We start from the raw sequence: 11,998 nt of genomic DNA, 5'->3' as shown, positions 1-11,998 counted from the left end.
GAAGTATTATGCTTCCCGCCACATAAAATTCCTCCTATGCCATCCTCCACACTCTCTCCTTCCCCTTCCACAAGATTATTGCAGAGGAGGCTAAGGCCCTAGAAAATGATGAGACACAAAATGAAGGAGCCTGGGCCCCTGAGTGAACAGAGTTTTTTCCCGTAAGCAAGAAAAAACGTATTTCGGAGCTGTTTGTTATATCTGTTAGCTCATCCCAATACAACATTTTTATGATCCTCATCCAGAGGATCTTCTCTTCATTTTATTTATTTATTTACTTATTTATTTATTTAGAGAGTGTGCAAGGCGGGGAGAGGGGCAGAGAGAGAGAGAGAGAGAGAGAGAGAATCTTAAGCAGACTCCACACTCAGCGCAGAGTCTGACACGGGGCTCGTTCCCACAACCCTGGAATCATGACCTGAGCTGAAATCAACAGTCTAAGGCTCGGGGCGTCTGGGGCGCTCAGTTGGTGAAGCGTCTGACTTCAGCTGAGGTCCTGATCTTGCGGTCCGTGGGTTCGAGCCCCACGTCAGGCTCTGTACTGACAACTCAGAGCCTGGAGCCTGCTTCCGATTCTGTGTCTCCTTCGCTCTCTGCCCCTCCCCCACTTGCCCTCTGTCTCTCTCTTTCTCTCAAAAGTAAATATACATTTAAAAAATTAAAAAAAAAAAAAAAAAAAAGAGTCCGAGGCTCAATCGACTGGGCCACCCAGGGGCCCCTTCTGTTCCATCTTAAATTTCCTTTAACATAGCAAGCTTCTCCACTGCCTTCAGCCCGGAATCCCCAGGGCTGGAGAGTATCCACCGCTGGCCGGGGGCCTCGTGCTCCCTTGAACTCAAGGCATCTTCTCCAGGACCCTGATTCACCGCCCATGCGGGCTTCGCCCCTCGCCCTCAGGCCCCTCCACCCCAGCCTCACTCATTTCACGATGTCTCTACAGGGCCCGGATGCTTCCCTGCTGAATTTCCTCAGGCCCAGCAGAAGACCAGCGTGCGGGGGGGGGGGGGGGGGGGGGGGGGTGGGGGGGGTTGGTCCTTCTGCAAGGCCGCTGTGGTCTTTGCAGTTCCACAGTGTGGAAGGCCTGAGAGAGATTCCAGAGGGACTGGCTGGACTCCGCCCATGGCTCCTTTCCTAAATGGACGGTGGCAAGGTTCCAGGAAGGTGGAGGCCAGGAATCTGGGCCCATTTCCCAAGCACAAAGTGCACCCCCAGCCCACCCCCCGCCCCTTGGTCCCTACATGCTGGGAGACTGAGAGACAGGTCTGGGCCCGTTACATCCCCACTGCGGGCGCCCCTTTCCACCGAGTGAGAGGACTGGCCCCATCTTTTCCATACTTCAGAGGACCCGCCTCCAAACTACCTCCGCCCCCGGTTACTTTTCTCATCAACAGAGCAGCTTTAATCCCGGGGACAGGACGAATGCCACACGATCGCCATTTACAGATGAGGAAGCTGATGTTCCGTGAGCCACCTGAGCCACCGGCCCAGTCGGCCTCAGGACCGATGGCCAAAGCCTGGCAGGGGGGCTGGCCAGGCAGGCATACTATAGTAGCTGGGGCAGCCCAGCGGGGAGACGAAGCTGAAGCTTCGGGAAAGAGGAGGAAGTTGACCGGCCCCCCCCCCCCCCGCAAGGGGACCCCCGCGGGGCAGCTCCCACGCCTGCCTGCGCTCTGGTGCCTCTCCCCTGCTTCACTCCTTTCCTGGGGTCCTTGCCCTCGCCCCACGCCGCCAGCCAGTTTGACCCCACCCTGGAGCTCGTGTCCTCTCCCTCTCTGGCTCCCACCATCGTTTGCGTCTGCCGTGGGCCTGGCTGCTCGGTTTCTCGTGAGCAGACCCAGCGAGCGATGCTTCTCCGAGGTTGTGTGCTCACTTTGCAAAACAGCAGAAATTTATAGCCCAAGTAATTGATCACGGTGCCGCTGCCTCCCTTCCGTCTCTCTCGGGCTCCTAATTCCCTTCTCCCACTCTCCTTTCTCTTTTTTCTCAGCGTGCCATCTGTGGTGTCAGAGAAAAGGAAGCCAAGGTGGGGGGCGGGGGGCGGATTCTAGTCCCAGTTCTGCCAAATATGAGTCACATGAACCTCAGTTTCCCCATCGGCACAACAGAGACGCTAATAATACCTGTTCACAAGCGTGCTGGGCCCCCCCGCAAGCCAGGGCCGTGGGGAGCACCCTACAGTGTGACTCCGTCCCCAGAGCAATCCTGTGAGGTAGGGGGGTGGCACTGGGCACCCCCCCCCCCCAACTTCCCGATGGGGATGCTGGGACCCAGAGAGCTTGGGGCATTCACTCAGGCTCACAGGGCTGCTAAATGGCAGCCCTGGGGTTTGAACTTGAGTGATGTGCCCCGAAGCTCTAACCATTAGGCTCCACTGCCTCCCCTCCCCACAGACCAATCAGAGCGCAGAGGTGATCTTCACCAGGCCCCCTGACCCCTGTGTCACGGCATCCTGAGGCTAACTAGGGGGAAGGAAGGGAGGCCCCTGGGGCGAGGAAGTGTTCAGCAAACTAGAGTGCAAGGACAGGGAAGGAAACATCACAATCCTTTCCATCCCTCTGTAGCACTGGCTACTCCCTTGGAGCAGGGCCCCTGACTGTGGGGGAGACTCTGGGACCTAAGAGCTTGCCTGGCCTGGCCTTCAGATTCCTTCTCTCCTTCCAGAGACCCCCTGTGAACAGGAGCCTCCTGCTGGCCCGCCTACAATTGCCAGCCTCCTGGTGTTTTCAGGGAGGTCCACAGAACCTTCCAGAAAGACCCACAAATAGATTCTGAAGAGCACTGCACTTGCCCTTCAGGTGGCCGAGGAGGCACGCAGGCCTAGGACAGGTGGCCCAGGTCCCCCCCACCCCCCCTGCCTGAGCCCTGTCTGGAAAGCCCCCGCGCTGACTCCCATTCCAGTGCTCCCTGGGCTGGCAGCCACTCCTGCCCCCTACTTCTGTTCAGTTCTGGGGGAAAAGCCTTTCCAGGGGGCTTGAGCTTGTCTCTTCTCTTCCACTCCCCTCTTTCTGGCTGTGTCTCTGCCTCTCTGCTAGCCCCCAGCCCGTGGGGAAGGACTTGCTTTCTTCCGTGCAAGGCCACAGGCCAAGTACAGCGCCTCTCCTGCCCCCCCCCCCCCCCCCCCCAGCCTCCGAGGGCGCCTGTGCGCCCAGCACCCGGCCTCCTCCCTTCCCCACCGCAGCCCGGGGTCCGCCGCTGGGGGGTAGCCGGTGTGTTTTGTTCCCCCCTTTCTGGAAGGACAGGAGGCTCCAGCCCCTGCGGCTTCCTGCTCCCGCCCGGCTGGCGGAGATGAGAGCCGGCTGCAGAGCTGGGAGCCAGGCAGCAGCACACAGAACAAACAGAATTTTTTTTTGCAACTAGAGGGGGAAGCACAGAGCTAAAAATAAAACGAAAAGATCAGTATCTGTCAGTCTGACAGCTGATTGGCTGCTCGGAGATGCATATAATTACCAGCAACTGGCGCTGGGTAGGCAAAGCCGGGAGAAACTGCTCAGATGAGGTTAGGATTTAACCTTTAAATTCTGGAGCCACCGGAAGCTGAGGGGAGGACGGCGGGCGTCGGTGCTAATGAGGCTGGGGGGTGGCGGGGGGGGGGGGGGCCGCCGAATCCGGGGTAGGTCCCCGGTGCTCCTCCGGGAAGGCCCTGGGAGCCCTCCGCCCTGGCTGCCTCCTCCATCAGACCGGGAGTGCATCTGATTGGGCGGCCTGGAGGCAGTGGTCCTTCTCCCCGCCCAGCTGGGGGTGGTGTTTTTCCGGGAAGCCGGGGTCTCGCTCCGGAGTGAGTGAGTGAGGGGGCTGCCTAGGGCCCTGGGCCCCTCCCGGACTGGCCTGTTGAGGCCCACCCCATCCCCACCCACATTCCTCAGCCTTTCCCTCCTGGGTGTCGGTTTCTGCCTTTCCTCGGGGCTCCCCTCCGTCCTACCCCACCGCCCACCCCACCCCCCGACCTGGCTGTTTCCTGCCCCACCTGGGGACCGCCTCCGGACACCTCAGGCTTTTCCTAGATCCCCCGAGATAGACCAAAAAAAAAAAAAAAAACAAAAACGGCTAGACTGGAGACCTGTTGTGATGTCACTAAGCCTCAGTTTCTTCACCAGTAAAGTGGGGGTGATGATAAGAGGCCCACTGGCCCCTCGGCAGGTGCCAGGGGTGCATCTTGATTCTCTGACCTGAGCCAGGGGTCAGGAGCTGCGGGCTCTAGCCCCAGCTGGGAGTTGTCCCTTTCTCTCTTAGAACTGGTCTCCCCAGCAGTGAATTGGGAGAAAGAGCTCTTGTCCTCTGACCTCCCAAGGGAGCGTGGCTCTCCCAGAGCTGATGGTGGAGGTTACAGTGGGAGAGAACTTCTTTCTGCTCCTGGAACCCCCTTCCTTCCTCTCCCTCCAGCCCTTCCCTCCTGTGCCCTTCCTGTGGGAAGTCCTCCTGGGCACCCCAGTAGGTCATCTTGTGACAGCCCAGTAGGTCATCTTGTGGCTCACCTGGGGGTCTCACCTTATGCTCAGGCCCCGATGGTCTGGGAGCCCTGTGAGGGCCAGAAGCTCACCTCTTGCTGGGGCCCGGCCCAGGGCCCCTTGGGAAGGGAGACACACAGACCCCTGATGTGGGGCCTGCCCTGGGGCCCTGGAAGCCACCTTGGGCCACATTGCCCAGGCCTATGGCAATCAGCGGCCTGTGTTGGTGGGGGGCCATCTCTCGCCTGTATCAGCAGGCCCCGAGTTCCCTGGAGAACACCTGGTCCTGCCCTCTGAGGTGACACCCAGGGGGACACTGCCTCTGTGCAGGAGGGAGGGGAAGGAGAATGCCACCTGATGCCGCGGTCCTAGCCCTTGGTGGCCCCTCCTCAGAAAGTTCCAGAGTTTGCCTGCCCAGCCCTGGGTTTATCCTGTGCTCCGTGGGTTGGGTGGGGTTGGGGGGATAGGTTCTGGGCGTTGAGCTGCCTGAGTGCCAAGACCTGGAAAGCCCAGACTAACCGACAGGAGACCCTTTCCAGAGCTCCTAACTGGGGTGGGTAGGATGCAAAGGGCGGGGTGGGGGAGGGCAGAAGAAGGAATCCTAACAGTTGGCATTCCTACTTCCCAGCCTGGCTGTGTCTGCCCATCCGGAGCCCTTGAAGGCATTGTCTGGCCTCCACAACGACTCCTTGAAAGCAGTACAATTTTTATTTACACTTTGCAGATGAGGAAACTGAGGTCATCGGAGCGGTTAAGCAACCCAGGGCAGAGCCTGGATGCGCCCAGAGCCCCGTCTCCTGAGGCCGAATGAAAGGGAGGTGCAGAGACATGAGATGTTGCTGCAGCAATTAGCCCTTCTGGGCGGGTACCTTGGCCCCGAGAGTCTTGAGGATGCTTTTGTGTGTGGTGTTGCCTAGGAATTCCCCCCTTTGGCGTCTCTGTGAGAGATCAGGAAGATTTGAACTGCTTTTCGGTGATGTGGGATGTCAGAGTGGTGTTTGAACCGGCCGCTGCGTTGAGACTGGACCCCGAGGCTGCCGGGTTTTATTCGGGTTACAGTGATAATAAAAGCCACCCGAGCAAGCAGCGCAGGTTTCTACCGACTGAGTGTTCGGCCTGTGCTGGACGCAGGGTTCAGCCTTGCCTTGGATGCATACTCTGAGCCCTCGCCACTGGCCTCGGATAAACATTATTCTCGTCCCCGTGTTATTTCTGTATAGCTGATCTCTGAATCCGTCTGTACGTTCGCTGTTTCCTCTGTCAGGCAGGGGTCTCTTCCATTGATTGCCAAGCCCCGGCACCCAGCCCTAGCTCCACAAGATGCAGCGGGACAGCAAAGCTTTGCTGGACTCATTTCAGATGAAGAGACAAAAGGTCAGAGTGGTCCTACAGCTCGCCAGGAGGGACCCCCCCCCCAGGTCTCCGTAGCTTCAGAGCCCAGATGCTAATCACCACCTCACACCGCTGCTTGAGAGATCCAGTCTGAGATTCTCCCCAGGAAAGCTACAGAACACAAATCCTCCCACCCCTGCCCTCCACCGAGGGTTCGCGGGTCTTTTTAAATTTTTTTAAGTAGGCTCCATGCCTAACGTGGGGCTTGAACCCACGACCCCAAGATCAAGAGCCTCATGCTCTACCGACTGAGCCAGCCAGGCGCCCCTGTTCTCAGGTCTTATACTGAAACATGTGAACCTTCTAAACGGAACCTGCCCCTTCCCCACCTTTTCCTTGCTTCCTGGGGAATCGGATGAAGGTTGGCCAGAGTTAGCTCAGTGTTAGGGAAGTTGTATCTTTCCAGAGTTGCGGTTGTGTGTGTGTGTGTGTGTGTGTGTGTGTGTGCGTGTGGCCTGATTCAAACTTCCCTTCTTTGTCATATTGGTCCCCCCTCAGAGAAATCTTTGAAGTGGAAATGACCTTACTATATGATTACTAGCCAGGTTAAGTCATATGTGCAGTTGGTCGCTGTTGCTTATCTCTACGACGGGGCCCCTGGTTCTGGAGGATGTAAACAACCATCTCAGGGAGGCCAGAGGTTGTAAACTCGAGATGCTGATATTTAAGAGTTTGACTCTACCACTGAGTGACCTTGGGAGCCTCTGACCTGTTTGAGCCTTGGCTTCCTCATCTGTAGAATGGGGACATGCATATATCTATCTTAATGCCTGGCTGTAGGTGGGGAGAAAGAGGTCAAGCTTTTCTCTCTCTTTTTTTTAAAGATTTTTTAAAAATGTTTATTTATTTTGGGGAGAGAGAGAGAGAGAGATTGAGAGTGAGCACGAGCGCGGGGGAGGGGCAGAGAGAGAGAGAGAGAGAGAGAGAGACAGAATCGGAAGCAGGTTCCAGGCTCCGAGCTGTCAGCACAGAGCCCGACGCAGGGCTCGAACGCACAAACTGCGAGATCATGACCTGAGCTGAAGTTGGACGCTTAACCGACTGAGCCACCTAGGCGCCCTCAAACTTTTTGTGTTAAAAAAAACATTTGGGGGGCACCTCGGTGGCTCAGTCGGTTAAGCGTCAGACTCTTGATTTCGGCTCAGGTCATGATCTCGTGGTTCATGGGATCGAGCCCCACGCTGTCAGTCACATGGGGCCTGCTTGGGATTCTCTCTCTCTCTCTCTCTCTCTCTCTCTCTCTCTCTCTCAAAATAAATAAATAAATGAGCTTAAACATCATTTAAAAACTAACATGTTCCACGAATAACATACAATTTTTATCCCTATACTTTAAGAAACGTTGGCTTGAAAAAAATCTGTCTGAACGCCAAACAGCATCCGAGCACCTGCTGTGTGCCCAGCACTGCATTGGGCCCTTGGAAGACTGGGTGGTGTTCCCCCACTCGAGGGCGTGTCCTGCGCCCTAGGCACGAGTGAAACTCTTCGCCTGCTCAGGCCCCCCCCTTAACGCGACCCCACAAGGTGGCCGTGACCGGGATCGCCATTTCCTGGGTGAGGAAAATGAAGCGATGACCCCGAGGTAGTCTCTGCCCTGGAAGAGCTACATCTCCTGGGACAGACCAGGGAAACACCTGGCATACCAGGGGGCACCCAAGGCCGTGTAACTGACCCCGCCTATAAAGAACCACTAGAAAGACCTCCCTGGGACCATGCCTTAAAAAGTCCCCCTTGTTGGTAGGTCGGTATCAGAGTTCTAAGCCCTTTGCTGTGGCTGCTGGCGGAGGGCACGTGTTTTCGATCTCACAACGGACTGCTCTTGAGTTGGCTTGGCCTTCGCTGCGGTGTTCTAGTCCGTGGTGTGGCCCTTGGGGGCTGCCCCTGCAGCCCGGTACAGGCGGGGGCCGGCAGCGGGTGGGTGGGGAAGCACTTGCTTCATTTAAAAAAAATTTTTTTTTTAATGTTTATTTATTTTTGAGACAGACAGAGCATGAGCAGGGGAGGGGCAGAGAGAGAGGGAGACACGGAATCCGAAACAGGCTCCGGGCTCCGAGCTGTCCGCACAGAGCCCGACGCGGGGCTCGAACTCACAAACCGTGGGATCATGACCTGAGCCAAAGTCGGACACTCAACCGACTGAGCCACCCAGGTGCCCCTGCTTCGTTTTAAAGAAAACATCAGAAAGCAGGTGCCGCCGCTGAAAAATAATTGAGACAAATGCCCTTCCTTCCGTAACTCAAATTTCTAAGCTAATTCCTCTCTACGTTCCCGCCAGAAAAGTCCCTCCTGCTGTTAGGCGCCCCAAGGCCCGTGTTTCTCCAACAAGTAAAGTGCTTTTGTTCAGTGATAGAAGCTTTCGCATTTTAGGTTAATCAAGGGCAACGTTCGGCTCCCATCATCCCCTCGAGAGTCTGACCGAGCCCAGTGGCTTGACGGAATCCCACCCAAAGCAAGGACACGGGCTGGTGCAGGTACTTTGTGGTGGCCTGGCCCTCAGTAAAGACGCAGCAACCATGAGAAATTTCAAGAGGCTGTAAACAGCACGGAGCCCCGCCCAGACAGTTTGTGAGGCCCTCCAGGGACCCCAGGTTGGGAACCGTGGGGCTAAGGCACTCTTGGACAATCCCGGCAGCCGCTCCCAGTTCCTCATCAAGGGATCCTCCTGCCGCAGGGTGTCCCGGAAGAGCTCGGTGGCCGTTGAGACACCCTGACTACGGTCATGGCTGTGTGACCTTGGGTAGATGGCTTTCCCTCTCTGAACTTCTGGGTGTCCCTGCCTCCCTCCTGGGTTGTGAGTGCTCCGTAGGGCCTGGGTGTCTTTGCTGTTGCTGCTACCTCTTGTTCAGGTCCCCATGCCCTGACCGTGTCACTGGATGTCTGCGACGCAGAGGGGGTGCAAAGGTGCAGAACCCCTGCGAGCAGCCATCTGTGATGGGACAGAGAGCCTGGAAGGGGAGCGAGGAGGCCCGATATCTGAGTGCGCCCCCGCTTTAACGTGCCCCCAGAGCACCTGGAGATCTCGTCCAAGTGGAGCGTCGATGCAGCGGGCCTGGGCAGGGGCACCCAGGTGAGGCAGCCGCAGGTGCCACTCCCTGGCCCGAGGAAGAAAGCAGGCCACGTTGTATCTGGAAGCAAGGGTTCCAGAAAGGCCTGAGAGCCCCAGAATGGCCAGGACGGGAAAGACGAGGCAACATGAGGGTAAAATTATGTTTTCACCAGAAGAAAAGATTTCTGCCTCCTAGCGCGGAGAAAGATCTCTGTTCCCACCCCCACGCAGCCCCAGGGGCCCGAAAGAATGCGGTTTTCTGAGTGCAGCTTCCCTCGCCGAAGGGGGTGGATTCGCTCTTAAAAAGTTGCCTGTAAAATGAATTTTTCTATATCAAATTCTATTTTCCAGTGGTCGTGTTTTAAGACCATGGTAGCGTTCCCACTGAGAAATATCTAACGCTGAGGCATTGGCCTTGAGGATGCGGCCAACGCGAGGGGTGGAGAGTTCATGGGTGCGGCCCTCCCCCACCGCCACGGATTGTTGGGGGGGGGGGGGCTACAGAACTCACGAGAGCTCGAACTGCAGAATTTGGGAACCAAAACCTGAATCCTAAATGGTCCCCTAATGGTCTGAGGTTCACGCCCAAGGGCCCTGACCAATATCGCCGAGTTTAAGATTGGCTGGACCAGAGAGACCCAGAGCAAACCAGCCCCTCAACTGGAAAAGGAGCCCGGAGGGGCTGTCTGTCCTGAAGGGCTGGTCACCTTGTCTTTGTGTAGAAGGCCATAGGCCACACTCTATCAGGCTGGGAGTGTTTTTGTTCTTTCTACTGGGCACAATCGTTTTGTTTTTTGTGTTTTTTTTTACGTTTATTTATTTTTGAGACAGAGAGAGACAGAGCATGAACGGGGGAGAATCAGAGAGAGGGAGACACAGAATCTGAAACAGGCTCCGGTCTCTGAGCTGTCAGCACAGAGCCCGACGCGGGGCTCGAACTCACGGACCGTGAGATCATGACCTGAGCTGAAGTCGGCCGCTTAACCGACTGAGCCACCCAGGCGCCCCCGGGCACAATCGTTTAATATACTCAAGGAGCTTGCTGCCGTGACCATTTGGCTGTGTCTCCCAAAGAGTGTTCTGGGGGCTCTGAAGCCAGCGTTCCACAAAGACTCCTGAGATAAGCAGGGTTAAGAGAAGGCTAGGTTTCCTCGCCCAAGGCGGGGGGCGGGGGTGGGGGGGTGGGGCCCGGGGGTTCTGCTTGGATATGCCAAGGAACGCTGCGATTCTCGAATAAGAGACTCAAGTCAGTCAGGCCACATCGGACAGACAGACTGTGCTTTTCATCCTATTCTGGGATCAGTATTGCACAGGACACACTTTAGGAACCAAGTCAATGAAAGGCTCTCGTAACTAAAAGGCTCCGTTGCTCAATCAGTTCCCTGCTGCTGCATGAGAAATCACCCCAAACTTAGCGGCTTGAAACAATAAGCATCAATCTCAAAGTCTGTGGGTAAGGGCGGGGAGGGCTGCGTCATCCGACGGCTTGACTGGGGCCGGACGGTGGACTCCAAAATGGCGCACTCATCGGGCTGGTGAGGCCGTGCCGGCTGTTGGCCTGGAGACCTCAGTTCCTTGCCCCAGGGACTTCTCTGGAGGGTCCTTCTCTGGACCTAACCTTGGGCCATTTCTGCAGCATCCTATTGGTCCCGCGGGGCAGCCGTATTCACGGCGGCGGGGCCTACAGAAATGTGAACACCGGGGGGGGGCGCCTGGGTGGCTCAGTCGGTTGAGCGTCTGACTTCGGCTCGGGTCATGATCTCACAGTTCGTGGGTTCGAGCCCCGTGTTGGGCTCTGTGCTGATGGCTCGGAGCCTGGAGCCCGCTTCGGATTCTGTGTCTCCCTCTCTCTCTGCCCCTCCCCCGTCCACACTCTGTCTGTCTCTCGCTGTCGCAAAAATAAAATAAAACATTAAAAAAAAAAAAAAAAAGAAAAGCAATGTGAACACCGGGAGGTAGGAATCGTCTGGAGATCATCTTGCAAGTTGACGACCCAGTAACCAATCACTGCGGTATGGGAAGGTAACTTGCCTCATTCGCACAGTTGGGTTCTTGCCATTGAGTGTCAGTTAGGAACTCTGACTAGTGACCCGCTAACCTATGATATAAGGGAAGAGGACGAGAACAGGGAACAAAAGGAACCGTAATAACCCAGCCCCATTTATCGAGCGCTCCCCCTGTGCCGGGTGCCTCTCGGGCATCATGACGCCACGCAATCCTTGTCCCCAACCAGTGGGTTCCAGTAATGTTTCCAAGTTAGGCCACCCCTTCCTATGAAACGCACAAAATGAGATTATTTTGTGATGAGGGCGATAACAGCACAAGTAGGTCTGCCTTCTAGAAGTTCAGAGACCAAGTCGGTGACCCCGGGTGAACCCATGTGGAGAAGGCCGGAGAGTGAACTTCGGAGGCATAAATGCCAAAGATAAACAGATAATAAATGGCTGAGATAAAGTATTTATTTCACGTACATGGACAAGACGCGGGATCGGGGTGAGCCGGGGTGGGGGTGGGGGGGGTCTTGGGTTTACCGGAGCCTCGTTGCTGTCAGAAGTGATCACATCCTCAGGCTGGGAGGCAGTGAGGCCTAGTGTTCAGGAGCGGGTTCCCTGGGGGCCTGAGACACCCGCACCCCCCAGGCCTGCCCATTTGCGGTTAGCTGTGCGACCCCAGGCAGGTGACTCCACGGTCCTCAGTTTCCCGTCTGCAAAATGGGGTGGTAATGGCGGGCGCCTCCAGCTGTGATGATTCAGGGGGACGATCCCTGACCCAGCACGAGGGCTCGGGGATGCTTTAACCCGTGACAAAGCGGACGGCAGCCCGCCATGGCGGTGGCACCCCAGGTTCAAGGAACCCTCGCAGAAATGTCATTTGCCTGGAAGGAGCCTTGCTCTGTGACCACGAGTGGACCCGCAGCCACAAAATAGACATCCGCTGTCGCTCGGGCCTCCTGCAGGGGTGACCCCAGAGGGCTGGAAGGAACCCAGCCCCTCCTTCCGCTTGGAGCATGTGCAGGCATGGAGCCTGCCCAGCCCCTTCCTGTCCTGTTGGGGCATGATTTTAACAGAGGGAGCATCCTGGGTATGTTCCGCAGCCCCCCCCACCCATAAGTCTC

General features: G+C 56.7%; 1 non-coding gene across 1 annotated transcript; it reads right to left on the bottom strand.

Moving 5' to 3' along the window:
* Positions 1-6,027: 6,027 nt before the first annotated feature.
* TRNAK-CUU (transfer RNA lysine (anticodon CUU)) lies at positions 6,028-6,100 on the bottom strand. The gene has a single exon. It is a non-coding gene; the product is annotated as a tRNA-Lys (tRNA).
* Positions 6,101-11,998: the final 5,898 nt, after the last annotated feature.

The sequence above is a fragment of the Acinonyx jubatus genome, chromosome D4 (genome assembly GCF_027475565.1).
Source record: "Acinonyx jubatus isolate Ajub_Pintada_27869175 chromosome D4, VMU_Ajub_asm_v1.0, whole genome shotgun sequence".
NCBI classification, from domain to species: Eukaryota; Metazoa; Chordata; class Mammalia; order Carnivora; family Felidae; genus Acinonyx; species Acinonyx jubatus.
Note: the sequence above shows the minus strand (reverse complement) of the source record. Positions and strands in the feature narration are given on the sequence as shown.